Here is a 15,120-nt window from a genome sequence, read left to right as displayed (position 1 = left end):
TCCAAGTATAAAACTAAGCCATGGGAAAAGTGGAAAATTGGACAGGGCGATAACATAGAAGGGAGAACTACCTTTAATCCCATCACCACTGACAGCCGTCGTAGAGCTGGGGGTCCGCCCCCACGTTCTTTCCGTATTCTGACACAGGTGGCTGAGTTGACTTCCGGCTGCTGGCAGCTGCGGTGGGCATGGTGCCCGGCGGGGAGGGAGATGGACGGGTGGGTGCCTGCAGGCCCTGCGTCCACAGCAGGAGAGGCAAGAGAGCCCCCGGGGGAACACTGGAGCTCACACGTCCTCAGACTACACAGTTCTCCTCTTTGCTCCCTCCCAGTCAGACGGGAAGGCTGAGCAAGGCTTCCACGCAGGGGTCTGGCTGGTGGGACGGGGTCGGTGGGCAGCGAGGGCTGTAGGGAAATGCCCACATTTTCGCTAAATCGTGGTTCTCTCCTTGGCACCGGGAACCCCATGGAAATAGGACGTTGGCTCTCCTTTGATGCCACTCCAAGTCCTACCTAAGCTCTCCTGACTGCCTGTAAGCGTGTGGGTGGACACTGGGGAGGGTACTGGGCCATTACCCTCCCTCAGCACTGCCCTATCACTGGACACTATTTCACTGGTACTTTACAGCTAGACACTTGTATGAAGGCTGCAGAGAACACCCCTTTGCCTATTAAAGTCATTTTCTCTGAGAAGCCTTCCCTACCCCCAATAGAAATATATATCAAAGTATATTACTAACTAACACATAAATAGATTTTTCATTGTAAAGAGTGTTTTTACTCAGCGAATTCCCCGGAGATTCATCCAAGCTACCGCGTGTATCAATAGGTCACTCCTATTTTATTGCAAGTAGTATTTCATGGTGTGGACGGACCACAGTTAACCGTTCACCCACAGAAAGAATCTGGGTTGTATCCAGTTTTCGATTATTACAAACAGAACTGCAATAAACTGTCGTGTGCAGGCTTTTATGTGAACAGAAGTTGTCATTTCTCTGGGATAAATGCCCAGGAGTGCAACCGCTGGGTCATATTGTAGTTGCATAATCGATTTCATAAAAAACCGCCAAAGAAATTTCCACGGTGATTGTACCATTTTACATTCCCACCAGCGATGTGCGAGAGATCATTTCTCCACGTCCTTGTCGGCATTTGGTGTATATTTTTAATTTATTTTGATAAGTGTGTAGTGAAACCCTTTTGTGGCTTTAATTTGCTTTTCTCTAATGGCTAACCATGGTGAACACCTTTCACGTGCTTATTTACCATCTTTATATCCTCTTCAGTGAGATAACTGTTCATGTATTTTGCTCATTTTTAATTGGATATTTTTGGTTTTGTTGTTGGCGATTGAGTTCTGAGAATCCTTTATACACCACAGATCTGGGTCCTTTATTGGATGTGTGCTTTGCAGACATTGTCTCCCACTCTGTAGCTTTTCCTTTCATGCTCTTCAAAGGGTCTTTGGAAAAGCAGTTTTTAATTCTGATGAGGTCCAATTTATCAAGTCTACCTTCTACAGACCATGCTTTTGGTGTCAAGTCTAATAACTTTTTGCCTAACCCTAAATCCAGACGATTCTCTCCTATTTTTTTCTAAAAGTCTTACAGTTTTACATTAAAGTCTGTGATCCATTTTTGAGTTAATTTTTAAAACATGTATTTTATTGAAATATAACTGAGTTACAGTGTTGTGTTTGAGTTGATTTTTTTTTTTTCCTTTCTGCGGTACGCGGGCCTCTCACTGTGTGGCCTCTCCCGTTGCGGAGCACAGGCTCCGGACGTGCAGACTCAGCGGCCATGGCTCACGGGCCCAGCCGCTCCGCGGCATGTGGGATCTTCCCGGACCGGGGCACGAACCCGTGTCCCCTGCATCAGCAGGCGGACTCTCCACCACTGCGCCACCAGGGAAGCCCCTGTTTGAGTTGATTTTTATAGAAGGTGTGAAGTTAAGGATAAGTTCTTTTTTTCTCCTGTGGATGACCAACTGAACTGCCATTTGTTGAAAAGGCTACGCTTCCTCCACTGAACTGGTTTTGTAACTTCGTTGAAGATCAGTTAGGTGTACCTGTGTGGGTCCACTACTGGGTTCCGTGTTCTACGCATCTGTCTGTCCCTCTGCCAGCATCACATTGTCTTATTACTGGAGCTATATAGTGAGCATTAATATTGGGTAGAGTAATTATCCACTTTATCCTTCTTTTTCAAGATTGTTTTAGCTATGTTAGAGTCTGTGCCTTTCCATATGAATTTTAGAATAAGCTGTACATGTCTACAAAAATTCTTGTTGGGGTTTTGATAGAAATCGTATTAAACCCATAGATCAGTTTGAGGAGAATAGACAACTGTACTGTGCAGAGCCTTCTAGTCCATGAACATGGTATGCCGTTCTATTGTTCAGGTCTTCTTTGATATCTTTCATCCGCATTTTATAAATTGCAGCATATGGACCCTGTAAGTGTTTTGCACCATTCATACCTAAGTATTTAATTTTCTTTCAAGTGACTGTAATGGTCTTGTGTTTTTAACTGGTTTCACACATTAATTGTTGGTATACAGAAATGTGAGTGATTTTTGTGTCTTAATATCTTACCCTGTGACCTTGCTGTGTTCACTTACTGGTTCTAGGAGCTTTCTTGGTACATTCCTTGGAATTTTCTACACAGATAATCATGGCACCTGCAAAGAGGGGTAGTTATATTTCTTCCTTTCTGAACTGTGTGTCTTTTATTTCCTTTTCTTGCTTTATTTAACTTTCAGTACTAGGTTGAGAGGAGACGCCTTTGCCTTGTTCCTGATCTGAGGGGGAAAACATTCAGCCATTCACCATTAAGTATGATGTTAGCTGTATGTTTTTTTCAGGTGCTGTTTATCAAGTTGAGGATCTATTTCTACTTTTCTGAGAGTTTTCATTATTAGTGGGTGTTGTATTTTATCAAATGCTTTTTCTGCATCAGTTGATGTGATTATATATCTGTTCTGTTGATAAGGTGAATTATACTGACTGATTTTTGAATGTTGAACCACACTTGCATACCTGGATTAAATCTCACTTGGTCCAGCAACTTTATGCATCACTAGATTCAAAGTGCCAATATTTTGTTTAGGATTTTGTGTCCAAGTTCATGAATGATATTGATCTGTAGTTCTCTTTTTTGTGTGTTGTCTTTGTCTAATGTGGTCTCCAGGTAATGCTAACCTCAAAGAGATTTAGAAAGTGTTCCCTCCTTTTTGTTAAATGTTTGGTAGGATTAATTTTTTTTTTTTTTTTTTTTTGCGGCACGCGGGCCTCTCACTGTTGTGGCCTCTCCCGTTGCGGAGCACAGGCTCCGGACGCACAGGCTCAGCAGCCATGGCTCACAGGCCCAGCCACTCCGCGGCATGCGGGATCTTCCCGTGTCCCCTGCATCGGCAGGCGGACTCGCAACCACTGCACCACCAGGGAAGCCCTGGTAGGATTAATTCTTTTTTGAATGTTTGGTAGAATTTTCCAGTGAAACCCCCAGGACCTGGAGATTTCTTTTCTTTAGGAGTTCTTAAAGAATTAACACAATTTTAAAAGTTATATTATTGATACAGTATCATATATAGAGATCTTTCCTCTTTTCTAATATAAGCATTTTAGTGCTATCAATTTTCCTCAGCACTGCTTTGGCTGCATTCCACATGTTTTGATTTGTTGTGTCTTCATTTCCTTTCAGTGCTATGTATTTTAAAATTTGAGACTTCCTCTTTGACATATGAATTTTTTGTGTGTGTTATTAATTCCCAAGAATTTAGAGATTTTTCTGTTATTTTTCTGCTCTGCTCCTTGAGTCTGTAGGTTTGTATTTTTTGTCAAGTTTGAGAGGTTTTCAGGCATTCTTTATTCAAACACTTTTTCAGTCCCATTCCCTTTCTTCTCTCCCTCTGAGGCCTGATGATAAAAATGTTGATATTTTTGTTATTTTCCCACAGGTCCCTATGACTCTGTTCATTATTATATACAGTCTTTTTTTTCCTCTCTGTTGTTGAGACTGGTCAGTTTTGTTTAGTCTCAGGTTCACTGATTTTATCCTCTGTTATGTCCTCTCTACTTTTGACCCCATGCAGCAAGTTTTTAAATTCAATTATTGTATTTTTCACTTCTATAATTTCTTTGTATTTTTTTATAACTTGCATTTCTTTGCTGAAATTTTCTGGGTTTTGTTTGTTTGTTTGTTTCAGGAAAACCCATAATTGCTTGGTGAAGCATTTTTGTGAAGGCTGCTTTAGAAGACTAGTCAGATAATTCCAACATCTGATTCATCTCTGTATTTATTGATGGTCTTTTTTCAGTCAGGTTTTGATATTTCTGGTTCTTGGTATGATGAGCGATTTTTTTTTTTTTGTATCAGAGATACTTTTGGACGTTCTTTTGCATGTTGAATCCTATTGTTCCAGCTCCATTTGTTGAAGAAACTATTCTTTCCCCACTAAATGGTCTTGGCTCCTCTGTTGAAAATCAACCTCCACAGATTTTGGGGTTCATTTCCAGACTCCCCACTCTATTCCATTAATCTATACATCTCTTCTTATGCCAAGACCACACCATTTTGATTACTGTTGTTTTGAAGTAAGTTTCAATAAGTAGTAAGTGTGAGTCCTCCAACCCTGTTCTTCTTTTTCAAGATTTTTTTTACTTACCTGGGTCCTTTGCAATTCCATATGAATTTTAGGACCAGCCATTTCTGCAAACGGGAAGTAGGGATTTTGACAGGGAGCATACTGAATCTGCAGGGCAGTTTGGGGAGTACTGACACTTTGACAATGTTAAGCCTTCCAATCCATGAACACAAGACGTCTCTCCATTTATTCAGGTCTTTAATTTCTTTGTATTTTTCAGCGTACAAGTACTTCCTTGGTTAAATGTATTCCTAAGTATTTTATTCTTTTTGATGCTGTTATAAATGGAGTTGTTTTCTTAATTTCCTTTTCAGATTGTTCAATGCTAGTGTATAGAAACACAACCAGCTTTTGAGTGTTGTTGAAGTTCTGGTTTGTTTTTATAACAGTCATTGCTGACGGATATCACCCACCACTTCTGAGGTTGGAAGGTCCTGTCCCTCCAGAGACTTTAAATAGTAACTTCTAGATTTTTCTAGTTTGTTTTTAAATGTTTGCTTTCCGCATGTACTGCCTCTACTCAGTATCTGGTATTGGATGACATCGAAGTCGGTCTCCTCTTACTGGTTGAGCCACGGCCCCAGCATCCTGGTCAGCCTGCCCTGCTCTCTGGAGTGCTAGGGTGAGCCTCCCTCAGTGCCATGGATTCCCACCCCGTGTCCCAGGAGAGCCTGTGCCCCATCGCGACTGTCACATTCCCGACACGGGCGTCTTTCTCCAGCCTCTCCTGTCTCTTTCCCAACGCTTCCTTTCTAAGTTTCTCTTTTTGTCCCTCTTTACTTTGATTTTTTTCTTTTAGACTATTTCCAAGTTCCTCCTCTTTTTGAAATACTAGCTTCTGCCCTAAGACAGAAAGGCCTTTTACCTAAGAAGCTCCACCCTGGGTGCCGACAGTGCTTCCTGCCTGCTCTCCTCCCTGCAAGGCCATGGGGGTTGTTTCCACGCCACAGACAGGGATAGCAGTCGTGTGAGCAGTGTGGGACCAGACTGAACCCGGCCACAGGTGCCTGAGTGACATGGACACTGGCCACCAGCTCAGCGACCTCACAACCCCTGGAGGCTGGGCGCCCATGATGCAGGAGGAGGGGTTGGAAACCACAGCAGTGAGTCACGGAGGCAGGGAGGCTGGGCCCCAAGTCGGCGGGCATTCAGCGAGACTCCTGTTAACAGTGCCTGGGAGAAGTGAAGGCTTCTGCTCTAGGCTGGGACGCCTAGAGGTACCATCTGGAGGTGTCATCAGTGGGTCCGAGTGCCCGCCCTGCTGTGAGGGAGGGATGGCAGGGATGCCCCATCAGGTGCCCGTGTGCTGGGGTGTCTGCGTGGGGCTGGGGCCGCACACCAGGCTCTCAAGCGCAGACTCCAGCCCGGGTCTGGGGCCTCACAACCACGGAGGCTAGAAAGGATTGTGAGTCAGCAAATGTGAGCCTTGGCCCCTCAGTCGGGAGCTGTGTGGCCTTGAACTCATCACTCAGATGTTTCTCGTCATCCAATGGAGCAAACGACGCGCCCAAGGCCCTCTGGCGGCAGGGCTTGTCCCCCAGCGAGAGGACATCTGGGTGATGACATCCCCAGGCAGACGGAGCCCCGAGACGCAGGAGTCACATGGACAGTGAGGACAGACAAGCCCCAGGGGCACAGACCTCTCAAAACACACCCCCAGAGGCCCCGCTGTTGGGGGAGCAGAGGACGGCCGCCCGCCGCCTGCAGACCCCAGGCGCCGACCCAAACTCGAGGTCTGAGCCCAGGGCCGTGACTGGTCATGGGCAGGTCAGTTTCCTTGTCCTTGGGGTGAGTCTCCCCGAGTTCTTTCCAGCTCAACACCTGGGAGTCTCAAGTGGCCCAGGTTTGGGGCTAATTCTAATATTTAAACGTGAAAAAAGGTGAGGGAGTTCAGCCTTGAGACTCTACACGGAGCCTAGACCCGTGGGGAGGGTGAAGAAGGAAATGCTGCAGAGCTCAGGTCAGTAACTTCTCATTCTGGCCCCGAGCCGATGACGGTTTTGCAAACAGATGCCCACACTGTCCTGTTTGTCCTCCATTAACATCGCCTTCACCTGCCTGAAACGGGGCTTGTAAGCCCTTATTCTGGTCTCACCACCAAAGGGGCAGCGGGACGCCCCTTCACAGGCCGGGGGTGGGGGAGCCGTGTGCCAAGGCCTCCTCCCCGCAGCCGTGAGTGGCGCCAACTGACGATTCTGGGGCCCTTCTTCTCCAGCCCGAGCTGGGCGGCGCGTTGTGTGTGAGGACAGAATGATTCCTGTTCCCCAGGGCCGCGGGGGTGGGAGGGCAGGCCGCACCTGGCCCAGGGCCGCACGGGCTGCAGGGCAGGTGCAGTGAGAGGCCGACTGAGTACCGAGTGCGGACAAAGGGCCTCGCTGGGCAGCCTCCCTGCACTGGGGGTGCGGAGTGGAGGGGGACGGGGGGCAGCCCCAGGGCAGGCGTGTGGCCTGAAGACGGCCGCATGCCGCTCAGTGGGGACACGTCTCAAAGTCGCCTACATTCCCCCCACGTACCGACACCAAGAAGAGGTCTGTGAGCCACACAGGCGCACACGGGCCACCCAGCTCAGAGCCCCCAACCCCCGGGCGCCACTCCAGGTCTCCAGGCCGCGTGGCTCACGGGGCGTTGCCTGGAGATTTCTCTAAGGGTCTCCCCTGCCTGCCAGGCTTGTGCACGCGAGTCTGTGTGAATGTGTGTATATGTGGGTGTGTACACATGTGGGTGGGTATGTATGTGTGTATGCGTGTGTGTCGATGTGCCTGCGTGTAGGTGTATATGTGGGTGTGTACACGTGTGTATGGGTGTGCATGTGTGTGTAGCTGCGTCCATCCTCCTGTATCTGTACACATCTCCTCCTCCACAACTGGACTCCAGATGCTCAGCACAGAACCCAGCTCACTGTGAACACTCAGAGACGTCTGCTGGGCCCTGCAGCACAGACACAGCCCTGTGGCCAAGGCCAGAGGGTGGGCGCCCAAGTGCTGGTGCTCGCACAGCCGGTGGCCCACTGCAGGGCTGGAGGTAAATGCAAACAGCGTGGGCAAACGGTGGTCCGGGAGGAAGCACACGCCAAAAACGGGAGAAGCGAGGCCGCCACAGAGAAACAGAGGACAGGAGGAAAATGCAGCGGGGGAAGAAGCACAGCCTTCCCGGGAGACAGATGGGACAACTGAGGCAGCAATGACCCCTGAAAACACATGCAGGAAACCAGGCGTCTCCCGGTGCGGGACATGCAGGGACATGCGTGACAAACAGCCCAGGAGCCGGCCATCTCGGTGGCAACACACGTCCCGATTCACACTTTCTCCTGCGCGAGTGTTTTGTAACGACCCCGTGGTACCTTCCGACAGAAAGACCTTGGCATTGGAAACGCAGAGATTAAGATTCGAAATGTGATGAGAGTCAAGGTGATGTGCAGGGAACTCCAGCACAACTTTCCCGAGAAACCATCTGGCGTCATGTGTGAAAAGCCTGAGAGCTCATGCACTGTGACCAAATGAAACGCCTTCTGAAGACAAAGATGTCTATTATAGAATATTGAGAAATAAGAAACAACCCACATGGCCAACAATAGAAGGAAACACAAACACATTTTGACAAATCCACCCAAAAATATTCAATTTAACAAGTGAAAACATGAAGACATAAAATGATCCCAAATGCTTGTGTGAGAGTGTGTGTACGTGGGACTGTGGGTGGTAATTCTGTATATAAACCCTGAAAGAAGGACATATCCTAACGAATCAGTAGCCGTTCCTCTAGGAGTGGAATTACACAAGCTTGGACATATCCTAACATCAGTAGCCCGTCCCTCTAGGAGTGGAATTACACAAGCTTCTTCTTAAACTTATGCTTCTCTTTAATCTATGTTTCCAGTTCCTCTATGATAAAAATGTACTTCTTTCATGGTGAAATAGCAGGTATTTTTAGTCGCATTTGTCGTATCTGGAAACACGAGGCGCCACCTTTCCACTTGCTCCTCGGGCTTGGAGCGGGCTTCTCTTTGGTCGCGTTCCCTTCGGTGTGAAATAATCTCTTCACATAAAAGGGCGTCAGCCCAGACGTGACCCACCCATGACGCCGCTGAGCAGAGCGGGCCCCTCTCCCTCCCAACGGCCTGTCTGCCTGCAGCTCTGCTCCGGTGGACGCACCGGGCACCCCCCTTCCCGGGGACCAGGCGTGGGCTCAGATGCGTCGCGGCCCCCAGCCGGCCGGCAGGTGTTTGCCGGGAGTGACAGCCCCGCGGAAGCCTCTTACTGGCCAAGCCTCCGCCCCCCAGTTGTAGGTTTCTTGTTAAAACAACACGTCAGGATTCCAGGAGATGAAAAGCCACCTTGTTCGTCGTGCTCGTTGCCCCGCACACCTCTGCGTTTTCTTGAGACTCTAGAATTTTTCTACTTCCAATTTGGTGAGTATTCAAGAAGCCAACGATACATATTTCCTATCTTTCTTCATCTAAAATATGTCTTTGTTTTTTCTTTTGGTGGAAAAAAAAATCAAGGAAATTTGTTCACAGTCAGAAGCGGTCATTTTCTTGAAGTAACTGTGAACTAGCTAAATTCTCCAGAAAGGGGCCTCACAACAGTACAGCACCACAATCAAACATCAGAGGCTGAGAAGCAAGACCGTTCCCTTCCCAAGACTAAGTAGCTAATCTACATAATGGGCATTAATTTTTAATGCGTTTTATTTCACTGAAGCGTTACACTCCATTGCATTAATTGCTATGATGTTACATAAAACATACGGATTTAACACTTGTCATGCACTTTTTCCCATGTTAATCTACACGCCTCCTCGGCCCCCGGAAAGGAAGGGAACCCTCTTCCTGGCTGTTACCAGACCCGGTTGGGCCGCTGTTTGTTCAGGGAGACGATCTGAAATCAGCTTGGCCTGGAGGTCGAGGGCTCAGACAGCGCACGGGGACTCTGTCCCAGGGGCCGGCGGCGGCACCCTTGTGCGGGTGGGACTCGGGGACCAGGGAGTCCGGCAGGTGCCTGCTTAGCAAGGGGCGGGGCCTAAGCCAGCGCCCCGCCCCCCGGGCCGGCCCCACCCCAGTGGGCATCCCTGCGCTCTGCTGTGAGCCTGGCCGTTCGTGCCCGGCTACGCTGAACTCAGCAGGGAGATCCGGCTTTTAGACATACATTCTGGGCAGGGCCTTTCCGTTATTTTGAACCCGTTTAACGTTGTGACCCAGAACACAGAGAACTGCACTCCTAATAGGTGACATGCCGGTACTTTCCGTTTCACTCTGCTACAAAGACGCCAGTCAGAACCCACACACCAGCTTCCCACTGCCCCAGTGATGGGAATCACCTGGACTCCGGCTGAGGCTCCGAAGCCCAGGCCCCATGCCAACCCCCGGACAGAACCCGGGACGGAGGCAGGCACCCTCTGGGGAGGGGAGGGGGGAGGGTGCATGTGGAGACCCCCGGCTGGGAGTGCACAGGCTCCAGGAAGCCTCGCCAGCGGGGGGCAGACCCTCCGTCCACACACACCCTCCCTGCGTCCTGTTGGGGCCGGGTGGCTGCAGGCCGGTGAGGGCTGAGTCAGGAACACGGAGATCACAGCCTTTCCCACCGGAAAAGGCTAATCCTTTACAAAAATAAACCTGCGTCTTCAAGCTAGAATTTAGTAAAAACCCAACATTCATATCAGCCTGAGGGTTTCTGAGGCTCTGCTGGGCCCCATAATCCTAGCCTCGCTTTTCATGTGCCCAGCACTTCCCAAGTCTAATCTGAGGTTTAAACTCCATCGTTTAAATATCTGAGAAGGTTAAAAATATCCAGGAAGGTCATTAAATTCTGGGAACTGCAGCCCAGGGCTCTGGCTCTGCCACCACTGGAGCTTATCTGCTCCCTCCCCAGGAGGCTTGTCTAGGGAGGCGGGAGGCCGAGGGGGGCGGACAGAGCAGGTGTCGGGTGGGTGAGGCGGGGGCAGAGCGCTGTGGCCCAGCCGGAGCCCCTCGGGAGCGGCGAGGCGTCGGGGGCCCAGGGCGCCGTCTGCCCCTCGGTGTGCGGTCTGCTCTCGCTTCTTAGCTTCATTAATTTAAAAAACAACGTAATGTCTCCTGTACTATTTATACGTGACATTTCAGTTTGTCTTCTTTCTAAACAGACAATCAAATTAAAGTGTTGGGAGTTTCATTCTGCGTGAATGTATGCCCGGCTCTGTTTCACAGAAACGAGTTTTCCCCCGAAAGTCAGAGAGCTGGCATGGTTCAGTGCAGCCTTCTGGTCTGACACGGGAGGGATCAGGAAAGACAAAGCAGCAGCAGCTGAAACGTTTGCCCTGCGGCTACGATCGAGGAGGCCCAGTACGCGTGGGTCTGGCCTCACAGCGACGCGCACCCGTGCCTGCTTGGGTGCGATGATGGCACGGGGCACCGAGGAACCGTCCGTACCTGGCAGGTGCCCACAGGTGCGACGCCGAGTGGGGAGCAGGCCTCTGTCTCGTCTGCTTCGGCTGAGAAGCGCTGAAGCTCTCAGGAGAGCCACTGGGAGGTGACAGAGACACGGCTGTTTCTTTCTTTTTTTTTAACATCTTTATTGGAGTATAATTTCTTTACAATGGTGTGTTAGTTTCTGCTGTATAACAAAGTGAATCAGCTATACGTATACATATGTCCCCATATCTCCTCCCTCTGGCGTCTCCCTCCCACCCTCCCTATCCCACCGCTCTAGGTGGTCACAAAGCACCGAGCTGATCTCCCTGTGCTATGTGGCTCCTTCCCACTAGTGATCTATTTTACGTTTGGTAGTGTTTATATGTCCATGCCACTCTCCCACTTTGTCACAGCTCACCCTTTCCCCTCCCCCTATCCTCAAGTCCATTCTCTAGTAGGTCTGTGTCTTCATTCACATCTTACCCCTAGGTTCTTCATGCCTTTTTTTTTCTTTTTAGATTCCATATATATGCGTTAGCATACGGTATTTGTTTTTCTCTTTCTGACTTACTTCACTCTGTATGACAGACTCTAGGTCCATCCACCTCACTACAAATAACTCAATTTCGTTTCTTTTTTATGGCTGAGGAATATTCCATTGTAGGTATGACACGGCTGTTTCTTCAACGCCCAAGCGGACCCCCTTTCAGCTGTGACGTGCAGACTAATCACCCACTGAAAGGCCGGCTGGGGCCAGAGCCTGAGCCCCGACCAGCTCCGAGGGTGATGCTGCAGGTTCCAGGCCGTCGTGGGGCAGCGAGGGAGGGCTTGCCAGGGTGCTGGGGTGTGAGCGGCTCTCACCCGGCACCCTCCTCCACCTCGGCCTGGAGCTACCCGGTGACGCCCTCTTCAGTCTGACCCTGAGTGACCTCGCGGGCAGTGCGGGCTCCGCGCCTCAGTCCTGAAATGTCCCTGTTCCTCGGGAAATTGCCCATTAGGACATGGTGCTCAGATATTCAGACGCACGTGGCCATTCTTCCCGGACCCCCTGGGCCCTCACATCCGGCACCGCCTCATCTGCTCCCCTTCACTCCCACCCCTCGCATCCACGCTGCCGCGGAAGCTGAGAGGCTGCTCCCCACTCCAAACGCCCCTGAGCCCGCCCTGCCCTCCTGGTGCCCGGGGAGGAGAGCTGGGGTAGGAGCGGGGCTGCCCGCGCCCCTGGCTGTCAAATCCTCCAGGGACACGGAGCCCACCTGCTTTTGCCAGGGCAAAACCCAACATGTTATCATTTCCTACCAACCCATGTGTTCCACACGACCTATTAACCATCGCACATACACCTGTAATTATGATAGTGCAGGTCCCAGCCATACCCTGGGTAGAATCTCTTAATTAAACTCAAACAATGAATCAACCAGCACATATTTTCTGAGCATCTGGCGTGCGCAGGCCTCAGTGCCAGGCAAGAACTCGTGTCCCTCCTTTTCTCTCATGCCTATAAAAACATCCAATTGTTTCCTTAAATTATGGGAATCTCAAGGTATTAAAAAAAAAAACTTTTGCAAAGTGGAAATACACAAATTGTAAGATGAAAAGGATCAAGACACTTGGCACTGGACTTGGAAGGGGTCTGGGAGTTTTCTCCTAACTTATCCCCAGTGAAGGTGCAGATATACCAGCGTTTCATTGGCAATACTGTGTAATCCTTAGCGTGTGTGTGGCTGGTAAGCAACGGGGATCCACAGCAAGGGGATTCCAGCCCCAAATGAGCCACCACGCTCCCCCTGCGTTCAGTTTAAGGGAAGCCAGAATGAGTCCATCCATTGACTAACGGGGCATCATAGATGCGGTGAAGCCTCGGGAGGCCTGCTGTATACACCGCACCATCTAGAGATTAGGGGTGGGGGAAGGACGGCGCCCGCTTCTGCTTAAACTGCCTGGGTTGTGGGATCGCCCTGGAGGTCGCCGCAGAGACGGAGGGTCTCTGTGCTCCCACCCCTGGTGGACAGGGAGACCTTGGGGGTTCTCCTAACTGACCCCCTCGGCAGCTGCCCCGGGGAACGAGGGGGCAAACCAGCTGCCACCGCCGCCTCCGCGAGGCCACCTCCCAGCGGGGTCACTGCCACTGGCTCCAAATCTTGGCCTTGAGTACAGGACTCAGGAAACTGGCATCTTTGCAGCCCAGCGAGAGGGAGGAGAAGGGGAGGCCCAGGCAGGGAATTCCAAAGGCCAAGTAGAATCCACCGGGGCCAACCCAGCTCTGGGCTGGAGTTTCGGATGAGGTGACAAACCGTGACAAAAGGAGACACAGCCCACGATCAGAGCCCTGCCCGGAGAGTCGGAAATCAGAAACTGAGTCTGCTGGGACCAGCGGGCTGGGAGGGGGCTCCACCGGTCACCCGAAACCCCTGGAGAGCAAACCCGCGCGGGTGCAGGGACACGGCAGGGTCCCCAGGGACTCGGGAGCTTGGGGGAGCATTAGGGGCGCAGAGAGACCCCAGCTCGCCCTTCTGGACGTCCTTGTCATCCCTGCCGAAGATCGGGACCCCCTGAGCACCCGCCTCCCTCATTTCTGGAGCCACTATCCGGACCCCGGGCTGCTCTCTGAGCCCCCCAGCCCCGGCGCCCGATATGGGCTCAGAGGGCGAGTGTGGGAGCCCCCTGGGCTCGGCTCGGATGGGGAGGGCGCAGGGAGCGCTTGGGATCCTAGTTGGCAGAATTCGCAGACCCTCTCGTGGGTTCAGGTCCGCGCCCCGGCTCCGCGCCCGGGCCAGAGAAGGCAAGGCTGGGAGGGCGGCCGTGCGTGCGTGCGTGCGTGTGTGTGTGTGTGTGTGTGTGTAAGGCTACCCTAGCGCGCACCGCTGTGTATACGGGGCGACGTTCCCCTCTGCACAGCAGGGGCGGCAGGAAGGGGCGAGGAAAGGGCACCCGCGCGCCGGGGACTCGCCCACGTCCCGCGCCCTCTTCGCGGAGCCGGGTGCGCCCACAGCCAGCCAGGGAGGGTGCCTGGGAGATCCCTGGTCATCCCACTCTGGTGCCCCCACCCCGATCTCCGCTTAGGTCACCGCCCCGCTCCCGGTCGCGGACGCCGCTTTGTCCCACCCCTCCGTCCCCTCACCTGGGCTCCTGCAGATCCGACACAGACAGACGGGGCGGCAGCTGGAACGAGGCTCCGGCCAAGGCCGCCCAGACATCCATGAAAGCGCACGAAGCTGGCGGAGCCCGCGCGCGCCTGCGGCCGGGCGCCGGCCCAGCGCGGGACTTGGAGCCTGACGGGGGGCCGGGGGCGGCGCCCAGCCCAGCCCCGCCCGCCGCTCCGGTGGCCGGGGGGGTGGGGGAGGGGCGCTTAAATGTCCCTCCCGCAATCTCCTTGGCCCCAGCCCCCTGCGCAACAGAGTAGAGACCGCGCGCGCCGGACTGTCGCCGCTGTGGGACAGGTGCTTGCGCCCCCGTTGCCTTGGGCCCGCCCAGACGCTCGGGTGTAGACCCCGCGCCCCTCCCGCCCCCGCCCCAGGATCTCACGGTGTAGACACCCTGTCCCCGCTACGGCCCCGGGAGACTCCAGCGTAGGTCTCTCTCCCCGCCGCGTCTGCCCCCCGTCTCCCCTCTGGCCTCGGGACCCCCGGTGTAGATCCTATTGCGTCTCCTGTCCCCGCTCCGGCCCGGAGCCCTCACTGCAGAAGCCCCGCGCCCTTCCGCCCCGCTCCGGCATCGGCACCCTCCAGTGTGGAAGCCTGCGCCCCCGGCCCCGTTCCGGCCCCGGGACCCTCCCCTGTGGGTCCCCGGCTCCACCGCGCGCGCAGCTTCACCTCGGGGCCCCCGACTCCGCGGGCTGCCGCTCGGCTCGCCGGGCCGGCGGCCTCCTCCAGGAGGAGCGCGGCGTCTCTGGAGCCCGCAGCCCGCGGAGTCCGGCACCGCCCCGCGCACCGCCCCCGGCCCGGCCCGGCCCCGGCGATCCGCCCGGCTGCTGTGGCGCGGCGCCCCCTCGCGCCCGGCCGCGGGTCCCTAGGGCGAGCGGACCCCTGGGCGCGGCGGTCCGTCCGGGAGCCCGGGGACGTGTCCACTCAGGGCGAACTCTCGGGGGCGCACG

At 52.9% G+C, this 15,120-nt stretch overlaps 1 protein-coding gene across 1 annotated transcript in view; it reads right to left on the bottom strand.

Annotated features, from left to right (window-relative positions):
• KCNG2 (potassium voltage-gated channel modifier subfamily G member 2) overlaps positions 1 to 14,897 on the bottom strand; it is a 72,218-nt gene extending 57,321 nt beyond the window's left edge. The window contains exon 1 of the mRNA XM_073789898.1: positions 14,149 to 14,897. The gene's annotated coding sequence lies outside the window, so the exon portion shown is untranslated. The remainder of the gene's footprint in view (positions 1 to 14,148) is intronic.
• Positions 14,898 to 15,120: the final 223 nt, after the last annotated feature.

Source organism: Tursiops truncatus, chromosome 13, assembly GCF_011762595.2.
Source record: "Tursiops truncatus isolate mTurTru1 chromosome 13, mTurTru1.mat.Y, whole genome shotgun sequence".
NCBI lineage: Eukaryota > Metazoa > Chordata > Mammalia > Artiodactyla > Delphinidae > Tursiops > Tursiops truncatus.
Note: the sequence above shows the minus strand (reverse complement) of the source record. Positions and strands in the feature narration are given on the sequence as shown.